The following is a 20,560-nucleotide window of genomic DNA, read 5'->3' on the forward strand; positions in this document are numbered from 1 at the left end:
GCGTAAAACCCTACTCCTGCTTTGGTGGATTGATGGTGGAAAAGATGGTGGTGAGCGCAGCATGTTTGCCCAGCAGGGTTCCCTCGGGGAGAGAATGGCTACGTGCGTATGTGTGAGGGTATGAATCTGCCAACCAACTAACCAACCCCTTCTACGATCGCCATGGGCCTCCTTTAATAGATTAAGGGGTCACCACAGTGGAAACTCAGTCATTACTCACTGATTAGATAGCAAACAGTGCGATCATACCTAACTCTGCAGGCAGACAGAGCGCATTAAATGCGCCACTCAACGTCACATCACAGCTCGCCCGACAGGCCCTGCCGGGCTGTTTTGCCAGCTTCGCGCCTGCTTGCTTGACACGTCTCAGGACGGGTGTCGCTTGGAGGTATTTTCTATAGGAAGTGACTGCCATGTGGCAAATAGCAGCCACTTAGTCACTTTGGAGCTTGACACCGCACTGATCGACAACGTGCGTTGTGATGAGGTGGTGCGGTGGAGTGGTTTTGCCTTCGTAAGCCCCGGCAGGCCTGCCGGGACGACCCGAAGGCTTGCTTCTAGGGGTAAACCCATCCTTGCAAGGCTCGCCTGCCCGGCAAGGGAGGTTTTTCCCTTAGCGATATCTTGCTTCTCTGGCTAGTCTTGGTCCTTTGAAGAACTGATCCCTTGTGCTTCTGTCAGATCCTGGTGTTGTGATCTTGTTCTCGTGCCTATGCACAGTCTGAGCAACGGACCCAGGGTTTGTTGCACCGACACACATGTACTTGTCGAAGGCGTGCTCGAAAATGGGCGACCATGTCCGCTAGTCCGCGTTGGTCCATGCGCCCGGAAAACAACTAATCATAGTCGTTGTAAATGTCCTGCGTGCTTTAATTCCGGGCTAGTGGATGGACGCGAACGTGCCGTACAACGAACCGGCCGCCAGCTCCCGAATCTCTATCTCTACTCTTATAATAATAATAATCTATCTATCTATCTTATCTTACTCTTATAAAAACAGAGTTGGTGATGATGGTGTGCCTGCCATCCTGTAATATAGGCCGTCCGATTTATATCTGACGGATAGGAAGGAAACTATGGCAATTTTGCAAAAAGATACCCACACCCCTCTCCACATTTGCAAATAAGGCCTTCCCTCATTCATCCTTTTCTCTCACAAGATAAACTACTCATACAAATGCATCTTGATGTTACGTGCAACGCACGGGCATCTTGCCAGTAATAAAAAAATAAAAATATATTAAAAACCGAGTTGGTGATGATGGTGTGCCTCCCATCCTGCAATATAGACCGTCTGATCTATATCTGACAGATAAAAAGCAAACTATGGCAATTTTGCAAAAATATACCCGCACCCCTCTCCACATTTGCAGATAAGGCCTTCCCTCGTTCATCTTCATCTCCTACGAGATAAACAACTCGTATAAATGCATCTTGATGTTCCGTGCAATGCATGGGCCTCTTTCTAGTCTCAAATATAAACTGCACTAGTGCGTGCCCGCTCCTTTCTGAAGGGATGAATCCCTGTAGTTACCATCTCCTCTCGTGTAAACCAGGCCCACAAGGGACAAGGCAGTTGGTCGCCATTGCCATGGTTTCGCAAAGCGGTGGTGCTTCTCATCCTCGTCGAGGTTGGGAGACCTTGGAAGACGATCCTTTGGGACAAATTAAAAGTCGCTCCGACTTCCTCACATCCGCAAGACTTAGCGGTACTTGCACCAAATATTTCAAGAGGGTGCGTAAATATGCGTGGGAGAACGCCATGCTAGTTGGTCTGCCATGCGTCCTCGAGGTTGAGGATGTTCCCTTGGGGCTCTCTCCGGCATGGCGTGGCCGTAGTTGCAAGTTGACGCCCCTTAAGATGCCGACGTTGAGGGGCACTCGGATTTTGTCCGATGAGGAGGTAAGTGATGAGTTTGATCACTTAGTAAATGCATTCTAAAGACTACTTCTGTGCCCATTTTCTAATTCCCCCGCTGCCCACTGTTTCACTGGTTAGGCTTGGTGCCAGTGGAGATTGGCTTGCATATGTACGGGAGGGTACCAACATCAATTTGCACAACATCTACAATAGTGACACCGTTCCCGTAGAACCTTTGTCCAACATTGGGATCAGCCATGCAATGGGCCATCGCCTAAATTGGTACATTGGAACCATGGTGAGATTGAAGAAGATAGCAATCCCAGAAGCCCCGATAAGGTCACCCTCCAACCAAAATTACACTCTCATCATGGTGTTCGACATCGCGATTTCTTTCCCAAACCCTGCACATGGCGGTGAAAGGTGGACCATGCTATCTGCGGCCGATTTGTTGTCGTACAAGTACGAAGACGCTGGGCTCCTTTCTAACCACATCTTCGCGGTGACAAACCAGGGGACTTGTTTCGTATGGAACACATCCTACGGTATACTCCCTCTCTTCCAGTTTATTTGTTTGAATTTTTTTCATTTTATGTTTTAAATTGAAATTTAGAGCTCCCCATCACATGTTGAGATTACAATGTGCATTAAATCGTTGCGTGCATGTAGTAGTTTTTTATTGGTCAATTATATTGGTCACGCATGCATGCATTGCATGCAATGTTTTAACCACAGTTTTTTAGGAAACCGAGTACAATAATTGAGTAGTTTTGCAAACTACCTGTACTACACCTGAAACGCTACGAAATCAATACCACCACCATGCCCGCGTCTGACCACCCTGGCCGACCCAGACCCCCTCCCTTGCCAACGTGCGCTTCCCGCCTGAAACGGTCAGCGTCGCCCCGGAGTGTCAGTGCCGCATTAATGCCCGGCCAGAGCAGAGGCGACCTCTCACTAGCGCCGGCTTTGAAGCAATGCGACGGCCGAGAGAGCGCCGCTTCCCGATGCACGCGACTGTTCCGCGTTGAGGCTGGCCATAGTGGTGGTGGTGGTAACTTCGCTGGTACATACACTTGGGAATAGCAGACATGGTGATGTGGCAGAGAATTAAAGAAGAGATAGGGGGTCATGCATGGCAATAAAGATGATCATCTATGCTACTACTCTATGATACTATGCACTATAAAAGTAGTATATCATACACTAGTATCATGCACTACTATATTGTATATGATACTCCCCACTATGAGTAGCCTCAAACGACAACACGACCGGCCGTCGTCCGTGCGCCGCCCACCTTACAGTTGCAACTTGTTTAGAGTAGGTTTTACTCCGGTTTGTATGAAAACTGTAATGTATCTCGTCTGGTTAGAAGAAAAGTTTTCAAAATGTAATGATTTTTTTCTGGTTTCTATGAATTCGGCCTTGTTTGCACGATTATCCAGGGCAAAGTCATCCCCCGGTCAAAATCAGATCGCCAATCGTGGATGTGCATGGGGCATTTGGTCTAACTTGGAACCTTGTCGCTGACGACACCCAGTTGGGACGTACTATCTTAGCAGTCGTTACCCATGGTACCATTGAATGGCAACAAGGTGCCACGATCAGACCCTGATCATGTACCGAGGTAATCCGTTCTCTCCTATCCAAGAGTAGTAGAGCCAGGAACTATCGTATATCTTATTGCCATGTCATATTATAACATTTCGGTACATGTCTCTTTGTACTTCAGGAGCAGGAGTAGTTCTTTCCTTCTTTTTTTATTGATTGGGACAGTCATCTACGCAAGTTTATAATGCCAATTGTATAAGCTATAAAGGACTTAACAATTTCAATTCCGTGTACTACTAGCTAGGTAGCCATAATCCCATCAAACAAAACTACTCCTACTTGAATTAATGTACATGGCCCAGGTAACACTCTCAAATTGTTTGTTGTCGCTCGTGCCGCAGCTGGTCTATACATTGCTTCCATTCCCCCTCATAGAAATAAGCAATATAAAATATTTTATTTTAATCCGTATCCCCTGCTTACGTCACCTTATTAAACTGCATGGACCATAACCATGCACGTCAGCATGTATCGAGGTTTGAGATGCCAGGTGTACCAGATGGACGGCGGCGTGTTCAACCCCCGTGATGCTACCTGGGTGTGGATGAACACACTTGAAGAGTACTTGATTTTCATCGGGGACAACTACCCCATAGTGCAAATGATGCCACCTTCCGTGTACGATGTCGACAGCCTGCTGTTCATGAAGAACGGGTGCGTTTTCATTGCGCACCGACATATTCATATCTTGAACGCCCCTATCCCTGATCTATGCCGCTTCAGTTTGGATGAGTCTCCATCGTAGGGAGCCACACTAAGAAGCTGTGATGATACGAACTCCCTTTGCCCACCATTATGGATCGTTCCATCTATGAAGAACACGTGGGACTGGAACTACGAGACGGACATGTACCTAGGAGTGGATGTACGATCCTGAGTAATGTAGCGTAGTAAGTGAAGTCGAAAGGCACAAATAGTATGAACATGCGTGGCATATAGGCATTTGTCTCTTACTACCACTAAATGTTGTACGTGCAATGCACGGTGATATTATGATGTACGTGCCTAAGTACTCTACTACTATATTAATTGGAGGCACATACTAGGTTTTATATTTGTTTACGTGTATGGCCCGAGACCTTCCAACTAGACGCGTCTTTCTATGCAGGTCGCACTTTGTATCGTTCATACTAGTAGTACTACGTGTGGTCTCCGACCTAGAAGTGGAAGAAGTGGAGACGCTCTACCACGTTGTTCATGTCCCACTCCTTCCGCTAACGTGTGGGACATCCAGCACGTGCCGTGTTTGGCACTCCTTCGTCGTAATAGTTGAAATGCTAGCTTTCATCAAAAATAAAAAATAAATATAAATCAGCAGTGATACTATACCACGCGGTTTCCTTGCTCCTCGATATCGGAAAGAATACTTCCGTTCACCGACATGTTGGACGTCGACCATCCTGGTCCACTTGCCATGCACGCAGAACTCCAAGGGAGAGTCACCCCGGTCATCGCGCCGCAGTAATAATGACTAATGAGCCATCAAATCACAGGCCCAACCTTTCCCATTGTAAAGTTGGTCGGACGAAGGAACCATCATGACTTCGTTGAATTCTGCTTCTTGAAGAAAACTACTGTACCAGCAATACTGCTAGCTACAGTAGTATTGTACTCCAGCGGAGGCCTCCTTTGGTTCATAGGATAGGAATTTTATAGGAATAAATATGAATATCATAGGAAGTGAGATGACATGCATCTCAATTCCTATAGAGAAAGAGATGCCATTTGATGCATAGGTTAGTAATTTTTCCATTGAGTCTAGGCTAATGTACTGGTAATTTGCTCTAAAAACTACAGTGGTAACTAGTACTGGTACATGCTCATAATTAACTAAACAAACATATGGGCGACACAGACGCACACACTAAGTACTAATACTACTACTTCTCACATGCTGGCCAGACACCATCGTTCTACTTCCCGGCTTTGTCAGCGACACCCCACCGTGCTTGGATCTCCGCCGAGCTCTCCGCAGCAGCACGTGCATCCTTTTTCGCTCCCTCTGTGCGGCTTTAGCCGCCTCTTGCTCTACCGCCCATTCGGCCTTGGCAGCTTCAAAGTCCGCCCACATGGGTGTGAGGTCGCGAGCGGCGATGAACTCGGCACGGCGGGATGCCATCGCTTCCCTACCATTTTGTGTGCGGTCATGGGCGGCGAGGAACTCGGTGTGGCGGGATGCCATCGCTTCCTTACCGGTTAGTGTGCGGCTAGGTGGCATGAACGACGCTTGGTGAGAGCTCTGGGCGGAGTGGCCAGACAACCGTATAGTGCATTGGTTTGTCAAGAGCTCAAGGACAGACGACGAAGGAAATTTGGATTCCCCTTCAATCCTGGTCATTTATTACCGAGTAAAATGCATTGACGGTCATCAAACTTGTCTTAATAACTCACTTTGATCATTGTACTTAAGAATACGGTCATTATATATGAAATATGGTGATTATACGGTCACTGACTAAGCATATAGCTCCGTATTTTTCTGGTTGACCAGTCAAACAGTCCGCATGCGCCTCATCAGCTCGTGTTCTATATATATCTATCTATGCGGGCCTACCTACCAGTGGAGAAAGAAATAACAACCAAAATTATGCGTATGTGAGGAACCAAACCACGGACTCATCGCTGCAACGCACACTCGTCAGCCAAATGAAAATGAAATACTTTGCGTTAAATGCACAAACTGATTTTTTTAATATTATACGTGATGCACACATTAGCGCACACCGTCCACAGACGCAAGTAGCATGTACGCATGCAGACACTCACGCTCACGCTGTCAAATCATGGTAATGCATGCACGCCGCCCTCTCAATCAAAGTCCTGCTCATGGCGCAACGCAAATGGCGAGCCAATCACTTGCGTGCCCCGGCGGTGCCTGACATTACTGCTTAGACGTTTGCTGGCGGCCTCCGCGAACACCGAGCATGTATTCACCTGGCTCAACACCAACGTCATACTTGTGCTTGGGCACCGAGCTGTGATACGTCTCCAACGTATCTATAATTTATGAAGTATTCATGCTATTATATTATCCATCTTAGATGTTTTATATGCATTTATATGCTATTTTATATGATTTTTGGGACTAACCTATTAACCTAGAGCCCAGTGCCAGTTTCTGTTTTTTCCTTGTTTTTGAGTTTTACAGAAAAGGAATACCAAACAGAGTCCAATTGACGTGCCAATTTTTGATGATTTTTTATGGACCAAAAGAAGACCCCGGAGTAAAAGAGTTGGGCCAGAAGAGTCCCGGGCCGTCCACGAGGGTGGGGGGCGCGCCCACCCCCTGGGCGCGTGGGCCTGCCTCGTGGACGACTTGGGAACCTCCTTGACGTGAAACCAACGCCAAAAATTCCTATAAATACAGAAACCCCCAGAAAATAACCTAGATTGGAAGTTCCGCCGCCGCAAGCCTCTGTAGCCACAAGAAATCAATCTAGGCCTCTCCGGCACCCTGCCGGAGGGGGCCATCATCACCGGTGGCCATGGAGGAGGATCCCGGAGAGGCCATCATCGCCATGAAGGCCAAGGACCAGAGGGGAGGCCATGCAGGAGGAAGCACAAGGGGGAGAACCTCTCCTCCTCTCTCTTGGTGGCACCGGAGTGTCATCGAGAGGGGAATCATCGCCGCAGTGATCGTCTTCATCAACATCACCATCACCATCACCATCCTCATCTCTTTTATGCGGTCCACTCTCCCACACCCTGCTGTAATCCCTACTTGAACATGGTGCTTTATGCCACATATTATGATCCAATGATGTGTTGCCATCCTATGATGTTTTGAGTAGATATCCTTTGTCTTTGGGTTGATTGATGATCTAGATTGGTACGAGTTGTATGTTTTATTTTGGTGCTGTCCTATGGCGCCCTCCGTGTCACGCAAGCGTGAGGGATTCCCGCTGTAGGGTGTTGCAATACGTTTATGATTCGCTTATAGTGGGTTGGTGAGTGACTGAAACACAAACCCGAGTAAGGGGGTTGTTGCGTATGGGAATAAAGAGGACTTGATGCTTTAATGCTATGGTTGGGTTTTACCTTAATGATCTTTAGTAGTTGCAGATTCTTGCTAGAGTTCGAATCATAAGTGCATATGATCCAAGTAGAGAAAGTATGTTAGCTTATGCCTCTCCCTCATATGAAATTGCAATGACGACTACCGGTCTTGTTAACAATACCCAAGGACAATTGCGCACAACGATCCATCATTATTCCACACTCGCTATTTATAATATTTTGTAATATATTTTAACTTTATGATAAAACACCTACTTTTATATTTTAGCTCTCTGATACCATGCAAAGTTATCCTCTTCATACCCACAACGTAGTTTTATTTCTCGTTTCTAGTTGGAAGCAAACGTTCGGTGTACGTAGAGTCGTATCAGTGGCAGATAGGGCTTGAGAGAATATTGATCTTACCTTTAGCTCCTTGTGGGTTCGACACTCCATACTTATCACTTCCACCTTTGGAAATTGCTACGATGATTCCCTACACTTGGGGATTATCAAGCTGCTCTACACTAGCCATGGCTCTGCACACGACGCGACGACGTGACTCGGCGCCTTACTCATGTATATCATCCATCGCAATGACAATCTATAAAATAGCCTAGCAAGAGAGGGTACTATGGTACCTATATGTATCGTGAGCGACCGATCATAGTGCCACCGCACATGAGTGTGTGTTTGATCGATTCGTCCATTATTCGTAAGTTATGCATTGCTGTGTGGTGTCTAATGGTGGTTGTCGAACGCTAGCTAGCGACAAGAGTGGTTGCATGGATGCCTGGTTGTCTATACGTGCCGCATACGCTTCAAAGGCTCGTCATCCATGAGTTCACATAATTTATTTCAGTACAATCATAAGCGTAACTGCGTAAGTGCGTCCGCGTGTGTGCTAGTATGTATTCTATGCATGCGCGTGCATACTGCGTGTGTGTGGGTCATCCGCAGGCATGCATGTGTGTCGCATTTGCTCCTTACAAAAATACCTCATTTGGTTAGCTCATTGGGCTTTACTGGAGAGGTTCGGGGTTAATTCCCCAACCATGCAATGCATAATTTTGCTTTTCTAATTTATTTATTTTTTGACCCATTGATGGGTGGGGCCGTAGAACCTGGGTGAGGCGCATGTGGATTATTTGACCGGTCAACCAGACAAAATACAGAGCTATATGCTATGCCAGTGACCGTATAATCATCTTAAGTCATATATAGTGACTTTATTGATTGTATTCTTAAGTACAGTGACCAAAGTGAGCTATCGAGACAAGTTCGATGACCACTAGTGCATTTTACTCTTTATTACCGCACACAGTTACTTTTCGTTGCCTGTGGAAACTGTGTGTGCTAACCCTATTGTGGGTTGCTTTCTGATTGGCCGCCACCCCAGCCACGCAGATCGCGTGCGTGCACCATGATCGAACGGCATTCCACGTCCCTATCATCACACCCATGTAGCTTTAGCTGGGATTTCTGCACCTCCGTCCTGGTTGATGGATGTAACTACAAATAATATAACTAGAAACTATGTTTATTAGTAAGGTATGCGTGCATTGCACGCATGAGATTTGCCAACCAAATTATGAATAAATACCACACTATAGCATGTAAGCTTTGAGTCATATATGCATGATGTAGATGTTTGTTTCTTATAGTGGTAGTAAATTTCTACAAACTGCACATAATGGTCTAAATATGGTAAATGAACCCGGAGAAGTGCCAAATTTGAACACGATGCTTTGTAGGGTGTATGTTGATCGTAGAAAAAAATGATCTGCCACATTAATTGAGTACTTTTGCAAACTCCAAAAACAATATACCACCACGCCAGTGTCTGACCGCCCTGGCCTAGCGAAACGCCTTCCATCGCTAGCACGCGCTTCCCTCCTGAAACGCTCACCATCGCTCCAGAATGTCAATGCCACATTGACGCCCAACGTGACCTCTTACTGGCGCCACCCGCCCGGCATCCCAGTGCAAGCGACTGCTCCACGTTAACGACACCATGGCCATCCGTCCGTCCGCCGCCCACATTAATGACATGCGGCTGCCGAGAACCTACTCCGGCACCAGCCGTCCATCCATCTGCCGTGGCTCATTGCCATTCGCCTGGTATATTAACTTCAGCCCCATCTCCCAGCCATAGCTAAAGACCCACAGTCATTCTCCTCCGGTCCCTTCCTTATGTCGGCACCACTCCAACCATGGCCTCCTTGCGCTCCAAAGATCTCTTAGACGTACTGTCGCAGGAGCAGACGAAGGACATCGCCGGCTCCCCCCCCCCCCCCCCCCGGCCGCCATCCGCCACCACAAGCACGAACCCGGCGTGCGTGCGCGGCCGCAGCCGGCAGCGAGGAAGAGTAGTACATGGTAGGTCACTTCCACTCTGGTCCCAGGAAGGCCACCGCTCCTCCATTCAGTCAATGCCAAGCTTTGTGGGGTAAACATCAGCGGCCGATTAGCCACTTGACGGCGACATGGAGGCGGAAATCTTCAGAACCTTGTGCTCCAGAGGAGGAGGTTATCGAGGCGGAGCTGGAAAAAGCCGAGGCGGATGAGGAGGAGGCAAAGGCAATAGTCGGAGTGTCGGTTCTCGGGGCTCATGGCCGGACATGGTGGTCGAGCGTCGACGATCGTTTAGATTAGGTTTACAGTAGGTTTTAGTACGGTTCGTGCAAAATATGTAACGAATTTCGTCTAGTTTATAGGAAAAGTTTTCAAAATGTAATGAATTTCATCCGGTTAATTTGAAATTTGCTTTGTTTGCACGAATTTCATCCGGTTAGTTCATATAGTGGTCGAAAGGTATGTGGGCAGCATTGGATGGCATCCTCTGGCATCAGTGTCCTTGGATAGATGCCGGTGTAAACTTGTGGGTCAGTGCTGGAGATGCCCTCACTATCATGCTATAATCGCTAACAGCGCTCCATTATTTCGCAGGGAATAGTTATCCCTCGATCAAAATCAGATCCGCCGTGTTTCGCACTCCTCCCACGTAAGAGTGAAGACCCCTGCTTACATAAATAATATAGCAACTGGAGGACACTTTAGCACGTCATATCACTCAAACCCACTGGGCCAAACTAGCCCGCCTAACGCACGGGAAAGCACCGCCCTCGTCATTTTGTTCTAGATTTCTATCGATCGATCGCAGGAAAATGTTACACTTTGAAAGTTCAAAAGGAAAAGGCGGCATACTTAAAGCACACCTGTCGCGTTCGCGTCGCACGCCGATAGTCCAGCTCGCACGCCGCTCACCAGAGGGGACACGCATTGTCTTGCATGTTCACTGACATGTGGGACTGAAATTGAATAAACCGTCGATAGCTGAAATCTAATCGCTCGGCGGACGTCGGTTGAGAAGAGGGAGACGAGGGAGGGAGAAGGGATCACCTGCCTGCCGCGCATGGACTCCAAGAAATATGGTGATAATGTGAGGTGGGCCATGCGGGAGTCCGGACCGCTTCCAAGCCCGCTTCTGACCGCCCTGGCCTACTAGAAAACCCCTCCCCCTCCTGCGCGTGCTTCCCCCTTAGATGCCAGCTGCCAGCATTCATAGCAAGTACAATACTGGGCTATAAGCCCGCTTATGTGGAGGAGAGAGGCATTGACAAAGTCAAGGAGTGGGCTCTGCAAGAACCTGTCTCTACACATGCTCCTAGGTATAAAAACACTAATTCTAAAAAAGGTATAAAAAAATTGTGTCTAAAAGAAGGTAAAAAACATTTGAGAGGAAATAGATAGATAGAAAGTGAGAAAAAGATGTAACCTTACAGCCAACCTTATAGTCAACAGTATGGTACATGAGGAAGGAAGGAGTTGTGCACATACCAAGTTCACTTGGCTGCCGTGTTTCACACTCCTCCGTCGTAACAGTGGAGACAATAGCTTTCATAAAATATAAACAATGAATACTCCTTGCTCGTCCTCGATATCGGAAAGAATACTTTCATTTGCCGACATGTGGGACGTCGACCATCCTCGTCCACATGCCATGCACAAAATTATCCTGGTCCACCCTGGCCGTAGCGCAGGCCCAACCTTTCCCACTATAAGTTGGTCGGACGAAGGAACCATCATGACTTCGTTGAATTCCGCTTCTTCAAGAAAAATTACTGTACCCGCAATATTGCTACCAAACACAAAGACTGGACGACACTGTAGCACGTCATATCACTGAAACCCACTAGGCCAAACTAGCCCGCCTAGGATTTGTACGTCTTCGTACCGCTATGATTTTGTGTTCTCAAAAAATATCCTTTGTCAATCTAACGATTAGGAGTAGAAAGAAATGGAGGCCTCCTTTGGTTCATAGGATAGGAATTTTATAGGAATAGGAAAATCTTAGGAAGTGAGATGACATGCATCTCAATTCCTCTAGAGAAAGAGATGTTATTTGGTGCATAGTGAAAGTGCGTTATATCGACTAGAGGGGGGTGAATAGGTGATTTTTATAAATTCGTCACTGAGGAAATACAACTTGAGGAATTTGCTAAGTGACGAACTACAAGCAGCGGAATAACCACTCGGGTGCATGCATAACAAGACAGATACACAGTCATCATGATGAAATGAAACATACACAAGGCACAAGTAGCGTGTAAATAGGATAAGCAGGCGGAAGACAAAGTGACTGAAGAAATATGATTGAGGAAATTGAGGAAGTCTTCAGTCAAAGTCTTCAAACAGTAATGATCAAGTTCATCAATACATGAATGAGGAAATGAAAGGGTTGAGGAAATAGAACCAGTAGCTCGGTGAAGACAGTGATTTGGTAGACCAGTTCCAACTCCTATTACAATTGTACGTCTGATTGGAGCGGCTAGGTAATTAAACCGAAAGACACACAGTCCCGGACACACAATCCTCAACGTATTCTCCTTGAGCTAAGGTCACACAGTCCTCGCCCAATCACTCGTGGTAAGTCCTCATAGGTGACTTCCAAACCTTCACAGACTTGGTCACTCGGCAATCCACAATTCCTCTTGGATGCTCTAGACAATGACGCCTAACCGTCTGGAAGATGCACAGTCTTCAAAGTTAACAAGCGTCGGTTCCACACAGGAAAAATCTCTTCAGTGATGCTCAATCACTTTGGGTTGTAGGTGTTTGGGTTTGGGTTTTTCCTCACTTGATGATTTTTGCTCAAAGTCCTCGGAGGATGGGATGCTCTCAAAGACAAGTGTCAGTTTCTCTCGGAGTAGCCAACCAACTAGTGGTTGTAGGGGGCGGCTATTTATAGACGGGGAGTAGCCCGACATGACAAGACTCGGGCCGCTGCTTCGCCTTCCCATGCTCGTGGCGTGCCGGCGAACGCGCAGGCTGCGCTGCTCATGGTGCGCGAGCTTCTGCGCTATCGCCCGGCTGATGAACTCTACGAGGACTGGCTGGACCGCATCGCCGAGCTTGTCAGCGCCGCGGGAGGGGCTCCGGCGCCGTCTCGCTCGGTGCCTCCCCCGCCGCCTCAGGCGGGCGACGTGGCCCACGGTGCGCCTCCACCACCTCTCCGGCGCGATGTCGTCCCTGAGCCAAGGCGTGAGGCCCCCCAGCGCGACCCGCCTTGTAGGGCGCCGGCGTGCGACAAAGAAAGCTGCGAGGTGGTGCAGCGGCCTCAAGGAGAGGCGCATGCACTTCCAGCACCGCCACGTCAAGACCGTGTGCTGCCCGAGGCGGCGATACGCGGACGCCAAGACCAGGCTCCCCTTCCACGGAGGGCTCCCGTGAGCGCGTCAGGCTGCCGAGCGTTCACTCCGGAGCTGTGGTGCATCGTCTGGCCCGGCAAGTTCAAGCCGGATCTGCCTCCGCGCTATGACGGTACCGCTGACCCCGTTGAGTTCCTCCAGCTCTACAAGCTGAGCATCGAGGCGGCGAACGGCGACGAGAAGGTCATGGCGAACTGGTTCCCCATGGCTCTCAAGGATGGTGCACGCTCGTGGCTCCTGAACCTCCTGGTGGGGTCGATCTCCTCCTGGGATGAGCTGCGTGAGCGCTTCATCACCAACTTCCATGGAACTCGCGACTGCACCCCTGTTGCAGGCGACCTGCGGCGCATCAAGCAGCAGGCCATGGGAGACCTTGCAAAAATACATCCAGCGCTTCACCAACATTCGCCTCAAGATCCCTAAGGTGTCGGACAAGGCCATCATTTCAGCGTTCATAGATGGAGTCCGGGATGTCAAGATGAAGGAGGAACTCGCCATACACGAGGATCTGTGCTCGGCTCTGGAGATGTTCAACATGGCAACCAGGTGCGCGAGGGCAGAAGAGGGTCGCCACTCCCTCCTCAAGCTCCCGGAGGACGACCCTGAAGAAAAGAAGGCCAAGGCCAAGGATGTGAAGCGCAAGGGCCCGGCTGTGCTCGCGGTCGAGCCCGAGATGAAGCGTGGCTGCGACCACCCCGAGTCCTCCAAGGGAAGCCGCCCGTTCTGCATCTTCCACAACGTCCATAGCCACAGCACCAATGACTGCCAAGAGCTCAGGGCCATCTGAGATGGGTTCCTTGTCCGCCGCCCTGAGCGCAAAGACCATGGCTACTATCGCGGAGGATGCCGTGGTGGGGGCCACTGGGACAACCGTGACCCCCGCCAGGACTGGCGTGACCAGCCTCGTGAGGACCGCTGGTAGAGCCAGCCTCGCGACTGCCCCTGGAGGGACCAGCCTCGTGAGGATCGTCCTCAGGGCAACGCCGGCCTCCCATCGCTGCCGCCGCCACCAAGGATGAATGATGACCACCTCCTAGATGATGGGGCCGGGGGCTTCCAAGAGCCTCGTGCTATCGCCTGCATCCTGGGTTGCGCTCAGGCTCCCGCCTCCCATCGCATCTTCAAGAAGTTTTCTCATGAGGCGAACGCGGCCCTCCCCAAGCTCGAGGCGATGCGTCCCCTTGATACGTCTCCGTTGTATCTATAATTTTTGATTGTTCCATGCCAATATTATTCAACTTTCATATACTTTTTGGCAACTTTTTATACTATTTTTGGGACTAACATATTGATCCAGTGCCCAGTGCCAGTTCCTGTCTGTTGCATGTTTTATGTTTCGCAGAATATCCATATCAAACGGAATCCAAACGGGATAAAAACGGATGGAACTTATTTTTGGAATATTTGGAAAATTCCGGAAGAAAAATCCACGCGAGACGGTGCCCGAGGTGGCCACGAGGCAGGGGCGCGCCTGCCCCCCTTGGCATGCCCCTGACCCTCGTGGGCCACCCGTAAGGCAGTTGATGCCCTTCTTCGGCCGCAAGAAAGCTAATTTTTGGTAAAAAAAATCACGGCGAAGGTTTCAGCCCAATCGGATTTATGGATCTCCATATATATACGAAACGGTGAAAGGGCAGCAGAAGAGAACGTAGAAACAGAGAGAGACAGAGGGACAGATCCAATCTCAAAGGGGCTCTCGCCCCTCCCACGCCATGGAGACCATGGACCAAAGGGGAAACCCTTCTCCCATCTAGGGATGAGGTCAAGGAAGAAGAAGAAGGATGGGGGGCTCTCTCCCCCTCGCTTCCGGTGGCGCCGGAGTGCCACCGGGGGCCATCATCATCACCGCAATCTTCACCAACAACTTCACCGCCATCATCACCAACTCTTCCCCCTCTATGCAGCGGTGTAACCTCTCTCTTACCCGCTGTAATCTCTACTTAAACATGGCGCTCAACGCTATATATTATTTCCCAATGATGTATGGCTATCTTATGATGTTTGAGTAGATCCGTTTTGTCCTATGGGATGTTTGATGATCAAGATTGGTTTGAGTTGCATGTTTTATTATTGGCGCTATCCTATGGTGCCTCTGTGTCGCGCAAGCATGAGGGATCCCCGTTGTAGGGTTTGCAATATGCTCATGATTTGCTTATGGTGGGTGGCGTGAGTGAACAGAAGCACAGACCCGAGTAAGTAGGTTGTTTTCGTATGGGATAAAGAGGACTTGATACTTTAATGCTATGGTTGGATTTTACCTTAATGATCTTTAGTAGTTTTGGATTCTTGCTAGAGTTCCAAGCATAAGTGCATATGATCCAAGTAGAGAAAGTATGTTAGCTTATGCCTCTCCCTCAAATAAAATTGCAATAATGATTACCGGTCTAGTTATCGATTGCCTAGGGACAAATAACTTTCTCGTAACAACAAGCTCTTTACTAAAACTAATTTAGTTGTGTCTTTATCTAAACAGCCCCCAGCTTTTATTTACTCGCTCTTTACTTTCTTGCAAACCTATCCAAAAACACCTACAAAGTACTTCTAGTTTTATTCTTGTTCTAGGTAAAGTGAACGTCAAGCGTGCGTAGAGTTGTATCGGTGGTCGATAGAACTTGAGGGAATATTTGTTCTACCTTTAGCTCCTCGTTGGGTTCGACACTCTTACTTATCGAAAGAGGCTACAATTGATCCCCTATACTTGTGGGTTATCAAGACCTTTTTCTGGCGACGTTGCCGGGGAGCAATAGCGTGGGGTGAATATTCTCGTGTGTGCTTGTTTGCTTTATCACTAAGTAATTTTTATTTGCTCTTCTTAGTTGTTTTCTATCTTTAGTTATGGGTAGGAAACGTAAAATACCAAAAAAATTAGTTGTACCTACTGAACCAATGGTTGAAGAACCACTCAAAATCTATCACACTCCTGAAGCTTATTACTTGGATCATCTTCTATCCCTATGTGCTCGTGCTGAAACCCCAACTAGCTTAGTTGAGGGCAAATCTTTAGATGAGCATGCTTGTTATGTGCGACACCGAATATCTGAAAGAGGGAAAATTCTATTGGGTCAAATTCATCGTTTGCAATGCTATGCTTGGAATTTATGTGAAATATATGATTTTACTTGTTGTTCTGAAAACCCTAAGAAACACCTTCCCTACCAATGTGAGTTTAGTGATAATGGAATCGTATCTTCGTATGCTAAGGGTGTTTATAATTACTATGATATTCAACAAATTGAAGAATTTGTTGCTTCTAAGGGTGCTTATGAAATTGCTTCTTTGATTGAAAAGTATGGTGCTACTCTTTACAAATCTGAAAATTTAGCCATACTTAAATATTGCTATGATAATTATGCTTCTAATGCCTATGTTGAACCATATATTGAGGACTACTCCGCTGGCCAAGAAGAGACTAATATTTTGCAGGAGTCTATGGAAGAAGAAATTGATGAAATTGTGAGCTCATTGGATGAAAAAGATGATGAGGAGAGCGACGAACAAAAGGAGGAAGAGCGGATTAGCTACCCGTGCCCACCTTCTAATGACAGTAAATCTTCAACTCATACATTGTTTAATTCCCCTTCGTGCTTACCGAAGGATGATTGCTATGATAATTGTTATGATCCCATTGATTCTCTTGAAATATCCCTTTTTGATGATGCTTGCTATGCTTGTGGCCAAGATGCCAATATGAATTATGCTTATGGAGATGAACTTGCTATAGTTCCTTATGTTAAACATGAAATTGTTGCTATTGCACCCACGCATGATAGTCCTATTATCTTTTCGAATTCTCCAAACTACACTATATTGGAGAAGTTTGCACTTATTAAGGATTATATTGATGGGTTGCCTTTTACTACTACACATGATGATTTTGATAGATATAATATGCATGTGCTTGCTGCTCCTACTTGCAATTATTATGAGAGAGGGACTATATCTCCACCTCTCTATGTTTCCAACATGATAAAATTGCAAGAAACTGTTTATACTATGCATTGGCCTTTACTATGTGTGCACGAATTGTTTTTTTATGACATGCCGATGCATAGGAAAAGAGTTAGACTTCGTTATTGCATGATATATGTTACCTTGTGCTCACTACTAAATTACAAATCATTGCTAATTAAAATTGGCTTTGATATACCTTGGGATCCGGGTGGATTCATTACTTGAGCACTATATGCCTAGCTTAATGGCTTTAAAGAAAGCGCTGCCAGGGAGACAACCCGGAAGTTTTAGAGAGTCATTTATTTCTGTTGAGTGCTTTTATATAGTTTAAAAACAACAAAAATAAAGAGGGGAACCCAAAACTTTTCAAAAAGGAAAGTGAAAGTGAGAAAGACAAGCATTGTTGAAGTGGGAGAGCTCCTTGAACTTTGTTCATGCTCACGGCAACTTTGTGAATCTTGATTACAGAAACTTTTCAACAAAAATAATTATTCCCTTGTACAATTCCATTGTATTATAAAAATAATGTGCCAAGGTTTGCCTTTAGGATGTTTACAATGCTTGTTGGTTTGTACAGTGCAGGACAGAAACTTTGGCTGTAGTGCGCGATTTTTAGTTTTTTACTGGAACATCAAATGGTTCTGATTCTTTTTGCAATGTCTTGCTGTACAAATGTTTTATGTTTCCTAATTTCGGTAGAATTTTTCAAGTATCAGAAGTATGGTGAATGTTCACATTATTACAGACTGTTCTGTTTTAGACAGATTCTGTTTTTGATGCATAGTTTGCTTGTTTGGATGAAACTATCAATTTATATCAGTGGATTAAGCCATGAAAAAGCTATATTAGAGTAGACACAATGCAAAAACAAAATATGAATTTTTTTGCAACAGTACCTAGAGTAGTGATTTGCTTTATTATACTAACGGATCTTACCGAGTTTTCTGTTGAAGTTTTGTGTGGATGAAGTGTTCGATGATCGAGAAGGTCTCGATGTGAGAAGAAGGAAGAGAGGCAAGAGCTCAAGCTTGGGGATTCCAAAGGCACCCCAAGTAAATATTCGAGGAGACTCAAGCGTCTAAGCTTGGGGATGCCCCGGAAGGCATCCCCTCTTTCTTCAACAAGTATCGGTATGTTTTCGGATTCGTTTCATTCATGTGATATGTGCAAATCTTGGAGTGTCTTTTAGTTTTCATTTTTCTTTTATGCACCATGCTGGTATGAGATGGTCCTTGGTTGATTTATAGAATGCTCTTTGCACTTCACTTATATCTTTTGAGTATGGCTTTATAGAATGTTTCATGTGCTTCACTTATATCATTTGAAGCTTGGATTGACTGTTTCTCTTTACATAGACAACCGTCATTTGTAGAATGCTCTTTTGCTTCACTTATATTTGTTAGAGCGTGGGCATATCTTTTTTAGAAAGAATTAAACTCTCTTGCTTAACTTATATCTATTTAGAGAGATGACAGGAACTGGTCATTCACATGGTTAGTCATAAAATCCTACATAAAACTTGTAGATCGCTGAATATGATATGTTTGATTCCTTGCAATAGTTTTGCGATATAAAGATGGTGATATTAGAGTCATGATAGTGGGTAGTTGTGGATTAGTAGAAATACTTGTGTTGAGGTTTGTGATTCCCGTAGCATGCACGTATGGTGAACCGTTATGTGATGAAGTCGGGGCATGATTTATTTATTGATTGTCTTCCTTATGAGTGGCGGTAGGGGACGAGCGATGGTCTTTTCCTACCAATCTATCCCCTAGGAGCATGCGCGTAGTACTTTGTTTTGATGACTAATAGATTTTTGCCATAAGTATGTGAGTTCTTTATGACTAATGTTGAGTCCATGGATTATACGCACTCTCACCCTTCCATCATTGCTAGCCTCTTCGGTACTGTGCATTGCCCTTTCTCACCTCGAGAGTTGGTGCAAACTTCGCCGGTGCATCCAAACCCCGTGATACGATACGCTCTATCACACATAAACCTCCTTATATCTTCCTCAAAACAGCCACCATACCTACCTATTATGGCATTTCCATAGCCATTCCGAGTATATTGCCATGCAACTTCCATCATAATCATATACATGACTTGAGCATTTATCGTCATATTGTTCTGCATGATCGTAAGATAGCTAGCATGATGTTTTCATGGCTTGTCCGTTTTATGATGTCATTGCTAGGCTAGATCGTTGCACATCCTGGTACACCGCCGGAGGCATTCATATAGAGTCATATCTTTGCTCTAGATATCGAGTTGTAATATTGAGTTGTAAGTAAATAAAAGTGTGATGATCATCATTATTAGAGCATTGCCCCAGTGAGGAAAGGATGGTGGAGACTATGATTCCCCCACAAGTCCGGATGAGACTCCGGACTTTATGAAAAATAAAAGAGGCCAAAGAAGCCCAAATAAAAAAAAAGAGGCCAAAGAAGCCCACAAAAAATGAGAGAAAAGAGAGAAGGGACAATGTTACTATCCTTTTACCACACTTCTGCTTCAGAGTAGCACCATGTTCTTCATATAGAGAGTCTCTTGAGTTATCACTTTCATATACTAGTGGGAATTTTCATTATAGAACTTGGCTTGTATATTCCGATGATGGGCTTCCTCAAATGCCCGAGGTCTTCATGAGCAAGCAAGTTGGATGCACACCCACTTAGTTTCCAGTTTGAGCTTTCATACACTTATAGCTCTTAGTGCATCCGTTGCATGGCAATCCCTACTCCTCGCATTGACATCAATTGATGGGCATCTCCATAGCTCGTTGATTAGCCGCGTCGATGTGAGACTTTCTCCATTTTGTCTTCTCCACACAACCTCCACCATCATATTCTATTCCACCTATAGTGCTATGTCCATGGCTCACGCTCATGTATTGCGTGAAAGTTGAAAAGGTTTGAGAAACGTCAAAAGTATGAAACAATTGCTTGGCTTGTCATCGGGGTTGTGCATGATGTGAATATTTTGTGTGGTGAAGATGGAGCATAGCCAGACTATATGATTTTGTAGGTATGAGCTTTCTTTGGCTATGTTATTTTAATAAGACATAATTGCTTGGTTGGTATGCTTGAAGTATTATTGTTTTTATGTCAAATGATAGACTATTTCTTTGAATCACTCGTGTCTTAATATTCATGCCATGATTAGACATATGATCAAGATTATGCTAGGTAGCATTCCACATCAAAAATTATCTTTTTATCATTTACCTACTCGAGGACGAGCAGGAATTAAGCTTGGGGATGCTGATACGTCTCCGCCGTATCTATAATTTTTTATTGTTCCATGCCAATATTATTCAACTTTCACATACTTTTTGGCAACTTTTTATACTATTTTTGGGACTAACATATTGATCCAGTGCCCAGTGCCAGTTCCTGTCTGTTGCATGTTTTATGTTTCGCAGAAT

Source organism: Aegilops tauschii, chromosome 4, assembly GCF_002575655.3.
Source record: "Aegilops tauschii subsp. strangulata cultivar AL8/78 chromosome 4, Aet v6.0, whole genome shotgun sequence".
NCBI classification, from domain to species: Eukaryota; Viridiplantae; Streptophyta; class Magnoliopsida; order Poales; family Poaceae; genus Aegilops; species Aegilops tauschii.